Here is a 12,500-nt window from a genome sequence, read left to right on the forward strand (position 1 = left end):
CTTGAGGGGGGATTACGTCCCCCTATATATTCTCATAGGGTATCAAGTCTCTTCTTGGCTACTTGCTGTCCTTCCTCTGAGTGCCACCAGGTCTCCCCCTCCAGGGGACATGGTCAAATGTGAGGCACCAGAGTACGTGAGAAAGTCGTATCACACTCTCCACTCAACTGTGGAGAATATTCTGACCATTGGCTAGATCTGGGAAGGGGTTTAAAGTTTACCTCCTGTATTGTCCTTGGCTGGTGCCTTAGTTTGAGTGGGACCCCTGGGCCCAAATCTGCCTATCATATTGTTCTACTTGTAGATTTCTAGGACCCTCTGGATCCTTTTATTTTGCTGTTCTCCCATGCGTCTCTCATTTAGAGTCCCAATAGGATGCCTTCCCCTCTGTCCCAGTTTCCTGGTAAGTGAAGGCTTTCGTGGGACATGCCCCTTGGGCTAGTATGCAGATATAAGTGAGTATATACCATTTGATTCTTTCTGCTTCTGGGTTAACTCACTCATTATGATCATTTCTAGCTCAATCCATTTATCCACAAATTTCGGGAATTCCTTGTTTTTAATAGCTGAGTAGTATTCCATAGTGTATATGTACCACAGTTTCTTTATCCACTCTTCTACTGAGGGACACTTAGGCTGTTTCCATGTTCTGGCTATTATGAATAAGGCTGCTATGAACATGGTTGAGCAAATTTTCTTGTTGTGTGCTGGAGCATCTTCTGGGTATATTCCAAGGAGTGGAATAGCTGGGTCTTGAGGAAGTCCTATTCCAATTTTTCTGAGATAGCACCAGATAGATTTCCAAAGTGGCTGTACTAGTTTGCATTCCCACCAGCAATGAAGGAGTGTTCCGAGATCTTCCTTTGAAAGGGATATGGGGATCTCAGTCCCTATCTCTCTCCCTGTCTTTTTGTTTTTGTTTGTTTGTTTTTTGAGACAGGGTTTCTCTGTATAGCCTTGCTTGTCTTGGACTTGCTTTGTAGACCAGATTGGTCTCAAACTCACAGAGGTCTACCTTCCTTTGCCTCCATGAGTGCTGAGATTAAAGGCATGCTTGATAGTGCCTGGCTCTCTCTGTCTTGGAGTGCTGTCTGTCTTACTGTGAACTTTTCAACAAGATACTCTGTCTTCCCATAGGGCATGAATGAAAAGATGCAGTTGAACACAGACTGTGAGCCACAGCACGCATTTCTCTTTTTAGGTTGATTATCTACTATAGTTTATTACAATGCCAGAAAGCCAACAGCCATGTAAGTAGAACCATGCAATATGAAATCTTCTGGGGTTGGCTTCTTTTGGTCAGTAAAAAGCATTTCTAATTTATTTACCTTGTTGAAGAAATAAATATTTTATCCACCTTTTCTTATTGTTGGCAAAGATTTAATTTTATGGATACCTAAGACTGCTTATCCTGCAAGTGTTGAAGAGTGCTAATTTGGAAGTGTTATGAAGAAACCTGCTAGAAACATACAGAAAGGCTTTAGGAGAGTGTATGTTTCCATCCACTTTAGTAAATACAGAGGCCTGGGGTTTCTGGGTCAAATGCAATCATATGCTTCACTCTACAAGAAACTGTTAAGCTGTTATATTTGTATTCTGGCCAACAGTGTAGGAGATTTCTGCTGCATTGTCTTCCAGTGAGGACATCAGCTTTTACATTTCAGCTATTTAGGGAGGTATAATTTGCTTTTCCCAGTGACCACTGCTATCAGAGATCTTTTCAGATATGTTGCTTATCTCTTCAAAGGTTTTGTTCTGATGGCTGAGCTTTAGTTGTTCTTTATGTATTTGTCTTTTTGTATATAGCGGAAATCACAGAGGCTGCCCTCAGGTTTTGTTCCAGACAAAGCCCTGATTTCTGGTTCCACTTTATGGTGGCACTGAGATGCTGCATCTGTCAGAGGGGAAAGAAATGGTGTTATCACATGGCAGAAGAGACAGATGTGCCCTAGAGCACTTCTGCCCACTTCATGCTCCTTATATAGGTGGTAATCTCTGTTGTGGGTAAAGATCTCACCCCTGATCACCTTCCAAAGCTTGGACATCTTTGTATTGTTGTCTTGGCAATTAAATTTCAATATGATATTATAGTTACACTCCTTTATTTTATTTATTTATTTATTTATTTTTATTATTTATTTATTTATTTATTTATTTTTTTTTTACACTCCTTTATTAGGCAGGGATAGAAGCATGTACTTCTTTTATCTGTGACCTGACTTTTCACTTCCTTAGCATTGTCATTTACTGAGTGAAGGTTGTAAGTCTTGTTTTATGTTTTCAAATCTCCTACCTTATGTTCTTTTTCAGAATCTCTATGCCTTTTCTGGTTTCTTTTTCTTTTCCTTCCTTCCTTCCTTCCTTCCTTCTATCCTTCCTTCCTTCCTTCTTTCCTTTCTTTGCTTTTTGCCCTTTTTGAGACAGGGTTTCTCTGTGTAGCCTTGGCTGTCCTGGAAGTTCTTCTGAAGACCAGGCTGTCTATGAACTCAGAGATGCACTTGTCTCTGCCTCCTGAGTGCTGGGATTAAAGGAGCATGCATTACCACCTGGCTCACTGGTTCTTTTTTCAGTTAACATTCAAAGTTAGTTTGTCCATCCCTCTAAAGCTTTGCTGAAACTTGATTTGTATTATACTGAGGACAAACTGAAGAGAATGTGGATTTGTTAATATTATGGTTTGGATGTGATCTATCCCCTAAGTCTTACATGCTGAAGACTTGGTCTCTGACAGGTAGAACTTGGGAGCCAGCTTGAAAACTTCAGCAGGTGGGACCTGGTGGCTTCGTGGTTTGAATTGTTTTGTAAGTAGTTTAGTAAGGGCAAGCCTTAGGGAACATGTAGCCCCCCTGCCCCTGTCTTTTCTCCTCCCTCTCCTTCTGTTCCTCATTCTACTTCCCTTTCTGTGTTTTTAGTTTACCAAATGTTGAATAGCTTTTCCCACATACTTCCACTACTATGACACACTGCCTTTCTATGGGGGCTAGAATCAACAGAATGGCAATTATGGATTTAAATCTCTCAAATCATGAAATAAAATTATTTTAGTTGTTTGTATTGGGCATATTGTCAAGGAAATGCAGTCTCATTGTCATGCTTAGTAATATTTACCCCTTGTGGTATGGCTCTGAAGGGAAAGGTATCCTTGCAATTGAGAGCCAAGGAACACCATAAAGTCACACCGCACAACAAACCTTACACAGAGATTATTAGGAGAGAAAACCCCAGGAGGGTGGCTACCTCTGTTTGGGTGAGAAGCAGCAGAGAACTGAGTAGAAGAGAGGGTCTCTATAGCATTTGGGTTGGGGGAGGGCAGAGCTTTTCAGGGTGGAAATTTCCTGGGTGGAGATTGATGGGATTTCAAGTCCAGAGCCTGGGTTTTTACTCGGTAGCACAGAAACTGGGTCCTGCTGTTCAGGCAGTTGGAGTGTTCTGTGGGTGGAAACTGGCCATTGGAGGTTCTCAGGGGAGGAGACTGGCCGCTCATGTGCCCTGAGGGGCTTATACCTTTCTCAATCATAAACTGACATGTCAATTTATTTCAATTTTAGTTTCTTTCATTGGTGTTACATATCTTTTAGCATACAAACCCTTTACAGAATTTTGTCAAGTTTAAATATTTAATTTTTAGTCTTATTGTAGTTGATAATGCTTGTGTGTGTGCATACATGTAGGAGTATACACTCATGTATGTAAGTGAGGGCATACATGTGTCACGGCATACATCTGGAAGTCATAGAATAGTTTGGAGCTTTGGTTTTCTCCTTTCACCTTCTGTGGAATGGAGTATCTCTATTGTTTTTCACTGCTGCATATACCAGGGTAGCTGGCCCATGAGTTTCCGGGATTCTGCTGCCTTGCCTTCATCTCTCTCTAAGAGTACTGGCCTTGCAGATGTGCACTGCTGTGTTTGGCTTTACATGCATTCTGGGAATTCAAACTCAGGTTTCCTGGTGTCTATAAAATGCTTTGCCAGAGAGTCATCTCTCTAGCCTATCAAGTGAGCTATGAAATACATTTCTTACATAACGTTCTTGGGCCGCCTCACTACAGAAGTGCTCATTTGTCCACTATATAGGGGCACTGATACATACACGCCACAAGGTGGCGCTTTCAAAACAATGTAACTCCTGATGTTTTGGATTTGCTGGAATTGGAAAGGAAAGGCAGACCTTAGGAGGAAGAATTCAGAATCAGGGGGTTTGTGGTATTGTGCTAGGTATTATAGTCATAACACAATCAGACCTGTCTGTGGCCCTTTCTTGGTTAGCATTGCTGTCATACTCAGCAGGTGTACAGATGATACAAAGCTACTGAAAGTTAATTGTTATATTTGATGTTACCATAAAAAAGTCTAGAAAAGGGAGGATGAAAGTGAACAGTAGGACATGCTGAAGGTTTATCTTTGCTGATGTGGTACATAGTGAAGGAGCTCTGGCCAGCATGTGGCGAGCACGGCTCTGGGGGCCCTTCTCCCCAATTCCCTTTGCCTTGCAAAAACATTGTTGGATTACATTCCTAAAGCTAGCCACTAAGGTCCCTTATTTGGCCACTTCCTCCTCCTGAGGCTGACTACCAAGGTCCAGCTATCAAAGTACTGCAGTCCAGCAACCAAAAGCTCCCTTTGGCTCACCTAATTAACACAGCCAATTAAAATTAAACACCTCATCCTACCACCATTATAAACTGCCTAACACCTTTATAAACTGCCATTTTCCTACATGCCAGGTCCATCTCCTCTTTCTCCAGAGGCAGTCCTGTGTCCTCATCTGGGACAAACACCCCTCCTTCCTCCTTCCCATTCTCACTCACACTCCATCTTCTGTCTTTGTGTCTTATTCCTTGTCCTCTGTCCCTCTGGGGCAAATACATCTGCTTTTGTGCCCTTCATTGCACATTGCATTGGGTGGATTACATTGGAGCATGGGGTGGTGGAGTAGGACTGGTGTGCACTGCAGACAGCGCAGCAGTGAGCATGGCAGTGCTGGCTATCACAGTGCCCTCTCACACAGCATGACCAAGAGTGTGTCTGTAGAATGCCAGCTGACAAAACTGTTTTTGCTAGCCCCAGGCAGGAGCTCCAGCCAGTTACTGTCAACTTTGTCACTAAATACCTTGTGAATATAGTATCCAACAGTCTCTCCATCTGCAGTTTTACTTTCTATGGCTTCAGGACCAGTGGTAAGCTGTCGTTCAAAAATATTAAACAGAAGATCCCAGAAATGAACATGTCAAAAGTTTTAAGTTGCTCACTGCTCTGAATTGCCCATTTAAATCCAGCTTTACTGCTTTCTGCCCCTCCCCCCAACATCAGTCAATCACACCAATGCACTGTTGTGCATTCAGCACTTAAGTGTCCTCTCAGTCACCAGACTGACTGCTGCAGTGTCGTGCGTGATACCTGTGCTCAAGTAATGGCTATTTGCTTCATAATGTCCCCAAAGTGCAAGGTGATGGTGATATGTGCAATTATATTACAGAATATTGTATATAGAATATAGAATACTGTGTCATTTTGTTGTTATTTTAAATTGCTTACTGAGGGTTAATGAATAATTAATTAATCACCTAATTAATAAACTTGATTAAAGATATATCTGAATAGGAAAACAAAACATGGTACATATGTGGATTTGACCTGCTCTGGACTTGGCATAAATCTCCTCCATTTAAGGGGGCACTTCTTGGAAATTGATTAAGCCAAACTTTTTTGATGAAGGAAACAGGGCATCAATCTACAATATGCCATGAACTTCTCATTCCAAAACCTGCCTGCCTTTGAGCAGGGCTAAATTTCATAGACTCATGTCTATGTTTGTTCTAAGGTCTTAGTGTTAAATACTTAAAATGAAACATCACATTAGGGTCACTGTATACCTACAGCCAGTGTTATGGGATGGTTAAGGGTATCCTTCCAGACCAGACTGCCCCAGTTTCCTCCTCTGCTGATAGAAAACAGTGTAAAGGTTTGTTGTGGTGGGTATCGTGTGCGCTGAGTGCCCTGAGTGCACCGAGGGCCATACTGTGTTCTGGGTTGTAGTACATGAAGGTCATAAAGAAGCAAGTGTCAGCTTGTTTCCCATCATGACTCAGGAAGCACCGTTACATCCCATTTATAATTGTCAGCCAGAGTGTGATAGCTTCCTAGGGCCACACAGTTCCTAAGTGCCAACTCCCTGGCTGAGAACTATAGATTTTCTGACTGTAAATGTAAAAAAAAAAAATGCTTATCTATTATAATAGACTGCCTATGTAGATTAAGGTAAAACTAGACAAATGACTTAAACTTTTTCCCTTAAGCTTAATTAAGGATGTAACACACCACACCACACACCACACACACACACACACACACACACACACACACAATCAATTGTAAATATAAATATATTCGGATATCTGTAACAAATATTGCTAAAATCCTGCTTGTACCCACATGCAGCATGTGGCAGTATTTTAAAATTTTTCTTTCTGTTTTGAAGAAGGAGCTGATTGTGGCTCTGACTTGTTTCCAGGTGCTCTAATGGCAAAGGACTGGGAAGTTTACATAGCAAATATTTATTTCTGAAGTCCTAAGCCAGGTGACTAGAATTAGGCATCCGGGAAGGACTTATTATTTATTTATTTATTTATTTATTATTTTTTGTCTGTCTCTCAGTGTGTCCTCACACAGAGAAGGATAAGAGAAATTTCTGGGGTCTCTTTTACAAAAGGACTAACCCTTCACTCTTGATCAAATCACCTTCCAAATACCCTTGTTCTTGTTATTATTACGCTGGGGATCAAGATATGAAAGTGTGAATTCTTCTCCATAACAATGGCTTGCTGGAATTGATGTCATGGCTTAGGATGGACTATAACTTACTGCTTAAAAAGGGTATACGTGGAGCTTCCATTGTCCAAAACGGTTGGACCAGAAGTGCTTGATACACACATACACACACACACACACACACACACATACATACACATGTATAAAATATTCAAATAATTAAATATTATTTAATTATTTACAATCAATTAAATATTATTTAATTATTTAAGATTAATTAAATATTTACAAATAATTGTACAAATAATTAAAAGGTTGGGAGTTGGGACCTCATGCTAAATGTGAAGTTAATTTGTCTCATGTATACATGGCCTGAGATAAATTTTTGAGATAAATTTTAGTGCAGCTGTGTTTGGACGAGGATCCATCACATGAAGTTAGGCATGCCATTTTCTATCTGTGCCATTATTGGTGCCCTTAGGAAGTTTTAGATTTGGGGACAATTTGGATTTCAGCCTCCTGGATTAAGGATACTCAACCTACACAGGCAAATAATCATGGATCCTTCAGTTCTCAACAAACATAAACAAAAGCCTCTCACCCCAATCTCCTTAGTCTGGAGCAGAAGACCAGGAAGCAGCTCCTGTCCTGCTGAGGTCAGTGTGTCAGAGTTTGAGCAAGTGACCAGAAACCTGCCCTTATGTTCCACCAGGATTCATGCAACTCCTCTTAGACGCCCTGCTTCTTGGGGAGTTAATGTCCAGAGAAGCCCAAGTGGGAAGTGCCAGCAAATGGTTAAAGTGCTAAGAATATTTAGTTACACTTAGAACAGAAAAAAAGGTCTGTATGCAAATAGATTTAAATAAGTAAACCGTGGTAACAGGTTGCTAAGTTAGTGGAATTACCTTTCATGACCCAATAGATCTTGGCGTATTTGCTAGAAAGCTCACTTTATTAGAGTTTTTGTGTTTTGTTGCAAGACTACTGTGACTCCCACTCCCTCCTGTGAGAGGCTTCGAAAGGCAGGCAGGAAGCAGCCCCTCCCAGGGTAAGCAGAGGAGTCTCAGGCTTGGTGCTTGTTGGCAGCCCTTTTGCCCAGCTTCAAAGGGATTGGAAGGGTGGTGACAGGCTCCAGCCTTGGAATGCAGACACTTCTCAGTGGAGGGCCAGGCTCAGCCCTGTGGGAAAGCCCCCAGTTCCTGCCCCTCTGAACTGATAGGAAACACTGGCCTGGTGCTTTCCCTCCCTTCCTGGCCCTGGTGAGATGTGAGTCAAGGAAGAGGGCAGTGAAAGATCAGAGCAGGCCTTTCCAGGGATCCACTAGACACCCCCCCCCCCCCCCGGCCCCCCGCCGCCCTGCCAGCCTCAGAACAGCAGACTTTCCCTGGGAAAAGGGGCTGCATCAGCATAGGAGGCACTGTGACTACTAGAGATGTATTTTACTGACACAGTAGCTGCAGGACAGTGGAGGAAGAAAAGGAGAGAAGCACCATCCGAAAGTTGAAGGTTCCGCTGGGACCCTGAGAGCACAATAGGGCAACTGAAAGCAAGTGGAAAGACTGACATCACAGACGGTAGGGAGGAAGGCTACATACTTCTGAAGAAAGTGTCTTCGTGCCCAACAGCTGGAGCTTGAAAAGAAGCTGGAATGCTTAAAATAGCTTATGCCAGCTGTTACCTGACTCTGGTTCTAGATACACGGACAGTTGGTCATGACTGAGAGTTGAAGTGGCTTTTGGAGGTGTCGAATTTGCCATGGTCCCAGATATAGGCTATGTTCATTCGTTATCTCAGACTGAGTTTAGCTTGTAGGATATAGTGGAGACCTGTGCTCTTGATGATTCCTTCAGTAAACTCAAACACGTTAATGAGGTCCATTTGCACGTTTTGCCTCTTTACACACAGTAGGTGTACAATGATGATGCTATTACTGTTTTTCATTTTGTGGTTGAACCTAAGGCTTTACACATATGGCAAGTGCTTGGTCTATCACTGATCTCCACCCCAGCCTCCATAGAGGCATTATCCAACAGAAGGGAAAAGCTCAGTTTCTCTCATCTAGCTCTTCTTTACTTTGTAGATGCCTTAACCTGAGCTCAGTGGGAACAGAAAGAATTCCAGAAGCAGCAGAGCAGCCCCAGGCTTCTGATTGGCCAGCCATGGCTTGCCTCCTGTACCATCCTCTTCTGCTTAACTGGTCAAGAAATGGTCAAGAAGCATAGGCGCTTCCAGATAGAATTGTGCTCTGTAGCTACATTCCAAGGTAACATATGAAGGAGCCTTGCCTCTTGTGTGCTCTGTTTTACCAGAAGATATTTTCTGAATTGAAAATTAAACCAAACAGAGTGCAACATTGTTCTTGGTATTAAAATGAGCAGGATACCACAAAACAAGAGCAAATTCCCCCAAACTGCATGAAAACATAGGCAAAGGACATGACCAGACTTTTTCTCAAGACAATGTACAAATGACACACAGAGATTTCAGAAATGATGAACAGCATTGATCATTTGACTCCACCCAGCAGGGGTTCCAAGCAGATGCTGAGATTCACAGCCAAACTTTGGGCGGAGCCCAGGAAGTCTTATGGAAGAGTTGAGGAGTAGAAGGACCTGGAGGGATCAGGAGACCAGTGCAGCCCACAAATCCAGGCAGAGGAGGGGATGCTGCAGAGACTGATGCACCAACCAAGGACCCCCCCATGCATGGTGAGGACCTAGACCCTCTGCTCAGTTGTAGTTGATAGGCAGCACAGTCTTTTTGTGGGTCCTATAATATGGGAGTGGGGACTACTTCTGACATGGACTCTGGCCCCCACATGTTGATCACTGCCCCCTGGCAGGGCAGCCTTCCCAGGCCACAGAGGAAGAGGATACAGGCAGTCCAGATAAGACTTGATAGGCTGAGGTCAGATGATAGGGGAGGAGGGCTCCCCTTTCTGAGGACTAGGGGAGGGAGGGAGGGGGAAAGAGGGAGGGAAGGTGGGACTGGGAGGCAGATAGGGAGGGGGATATAATCAGGATGTAAAGTGAACAAATTAAAAATAAAAATATTCCTTTCCAGAGTGGTTGAACAAGTTTGCACTTCCACCAGCAGTGGAGAAGTGTTCCCCTTTCGCCACATCCTCGCCAGCATGTGTTGTCATTCGAATTATTGATCTTCGATGTTCTCACAATGATTACCCCAATGCAATAAAAATGCAAGGAATTTAGTGTGTTTTGATATATTTATTATCTTGACTGTACTAATGGTTTTATAAGATACAAGCATATATTGACATTTATAGAATTATAAGTATTAAATATTTTCAAAATCCTTGTATATCAGTTATTGATTAGTAAAGCCTTTGAAATAAACAAGAACAGTCTGAGACCTTGATCCAGGGACCACATGAGGAAAACCAAAATAACGGAGACTTAGAGACATGGGTGTATTTACCCTGTACTAAGGTTTGTTTTCACCACCTGGGCTATCTACACTGCATAACATAAGCTTTGTGTAACTCAAATACATATTTATATAGGTGGAAGTTGAGAGAGCATGTGTATTCATGGCTGTACTCTCTATAGGTATCATGCCTGTGAATTCTTGGAAGGCCAAAGAAGTTGTCTTTTCCCAGGCTCATATTTAAAGAAAGCAGGTTAGTTGAACCAATTTGTTTATTTATGGGCTCATGACCTCACTTCTTTGTGTCCAAGTAGATTACCACACCATTTCCCAAGCAGCTGTTCAAAAAATATTTACTTCAAAATGAAGTGAAATGTTTCTTTGATTCCATGCCATGCTATGTGACACTACACAAGATGGACTGATTAGTAAAAGCACAAAGTGGGCTATTTTGTCTGCTCTCTAATTTATCTGCTTTAAATCGACCATTTCTTACTCAGAAGGAGAGGGCTGTACTGATAGCCTAACAACAGCAGCGGGTATCCCAGCCAGCATCATGCGGTGCCAGTGCTTGCTGAGGGGGTCATGTGAGGTGCTTGCTGTTGCTGTAGGTAACATTGTTGACAGTGCAAACACCACCATTCTCTCTGACCAGCTCAGGCAGGACAGACTCAAAGCAAGCCCAGCCTTTGGCTCAGATTTTTCTCTTGGTGCAACAAAGGAATTTCTGCATATGCTTGAGAAATAACAGGTAAAATATGTGTTTTCTTTCTCCTTGCCTTTTTTATTTTTGGCAAGGAATGATAATCAACCTTAAATTTGATAACTAGGCTTTAGGAAGGGAGGCTATCTGCAAATTTAGCTAATGCAGACGATTTCTGAATGGTGCAGAAGGTCTGCCAATGAAGGTGACAGAAGCAGGAAAGGCCAAGCTGCCGAGGGCTGGTCTTGGTTGATATGGGAAAAGGGAGCACATATTTTTCTTGTGAGGGATCTCTATCTCTATCTGTATCTCTATCTATATCTCTCTATATTTTTTGAGACAGGGCTTCTCTGTGTAACCTTAGCTGTCTTCGAGTAGACCAGGGTGCCCTCGAACTCGCAGAGATCTGCCTGCCTCTGCCTCCCTGAGTGCTGGAATTAAAGGCATGTGCTATCATGCACAGCTTCTGCAAATACTTTCAAGATATCCAAACTTTGAGAGAGTTGAGATAAGTACCTTCATGTGGATGAGCATGTGGCTCATGAGTGGGATTTGGGACACTCTTAGGATCTTATGAAACCACTGGGAAGGGACACACAGAAGTCATCAGCTCGAGGTTTTCAGTAACCGTTGGTATTTACAAATCACAGAGGTAAATGCCACAGAAGGCCACGGTGAGGTGGGCAGGATGATGCGCAGGGACAGTCTGTTACAGAATGACTCTGTGTGACTTCAGAAGGGTCAGGTCCAAGGTGTGAAATGAATACAGAGAGGATAAGATCAGGGACACACTGACAAACTCTGCTCCCAATTTAGAGAGAACGCTTTGTATGGCTCGGTGGTTCATAACTTGAATTATGTTTATTTCTCATATTGGTGCTACAATCAGCACACCTAATCAATAATAATCAATCCACCAGGAGAGTTCAGTCTGAAGCCTCAGAGGTAACGAGAAACCTCAGAGATGGGTGTAGACATGGAGCTGGAGGGCCGTTTCTGCTTGTTCCTCTGTGTAGCATGTGCCTTTCTGAGGGAGGATGAACACCTGAACTCTCTCAGGGACAGTGGACTTTGAATAAGATCTAAGTGATAGATACACTTTAGGTCAAGAGGGACTTATTTTCACTTGAGTTCCTGGGTGCTCTGAGTATGGTACCAAACAGTATTCATGCCTCTACAGGACTGGAGTTGGGAGGAGCACTAGGAATCTACTGAGGCCTCCATAGCCTTTCTGATGTGGAGGGAGGCCCAAAGTCTTTGAGCAGGCACCCCAAAGATGCAGGCCAGAGCCCTCCAGTACCTGGCTCAATGATATATTTCTTATCCATCACCCATCTCACAACATGAGAAGACTGTTCCTGGTGCCAATGACTTCTGAATAGAAGGCAGCATTTCTCACTTGTTCAGAAAACCCTCTTTAGGGCATTTACCATATGTAGCTTATATAAAAGTTAGCACGTGGACAATTTATCAAGACACAATTGACATTGTCGTTTGCTAACCAGTGCAGTGTTCTGTTGGGCTTCCATTTTCAAACCTGCAAACTGAGAATGATAACACTATGGTTATGGGAGGCTGCATTGAGCCCCGAGTACATTGTGATCACTCGGTGTAGAAACATGTAGATTTGTTTCATTGACG

General features: G+C 42.8%; 1 protein-coding gene across 1 annotated transcript in view; it reads left to right on the plus strand.

Annotated features, from left to right (window-relative positions):
• The first annotated feature begins 10,855 nt into the window (after positions 1–10,855).
• The window catches only part of LOC127201237 (lipoxygenase homology domain-containing protein 1-like), a 339,490-nt gene continuing 337,845 nt past the window's right edge, over positions 10,856–12,500 (plus strand). The window contains 1 exon segment of the mRNA XM_051159652.1: positions 10,856–10,907. The gene's annotated coding sequence lies outside the window, so the exon portion shown is untranslated.

Source organism: Acomys russatus, chromosome 2 (genome assembly GCF_903995435.1).
Source record: "Acomys russatus chromosome 2, mAcoRus1.1, whole genome shotgun sequence".
NCBI lineage: Eukaryota > Metazoa > Chordata > Mammalia > Rodentia > Muridae > Acomys > Acomys russatus.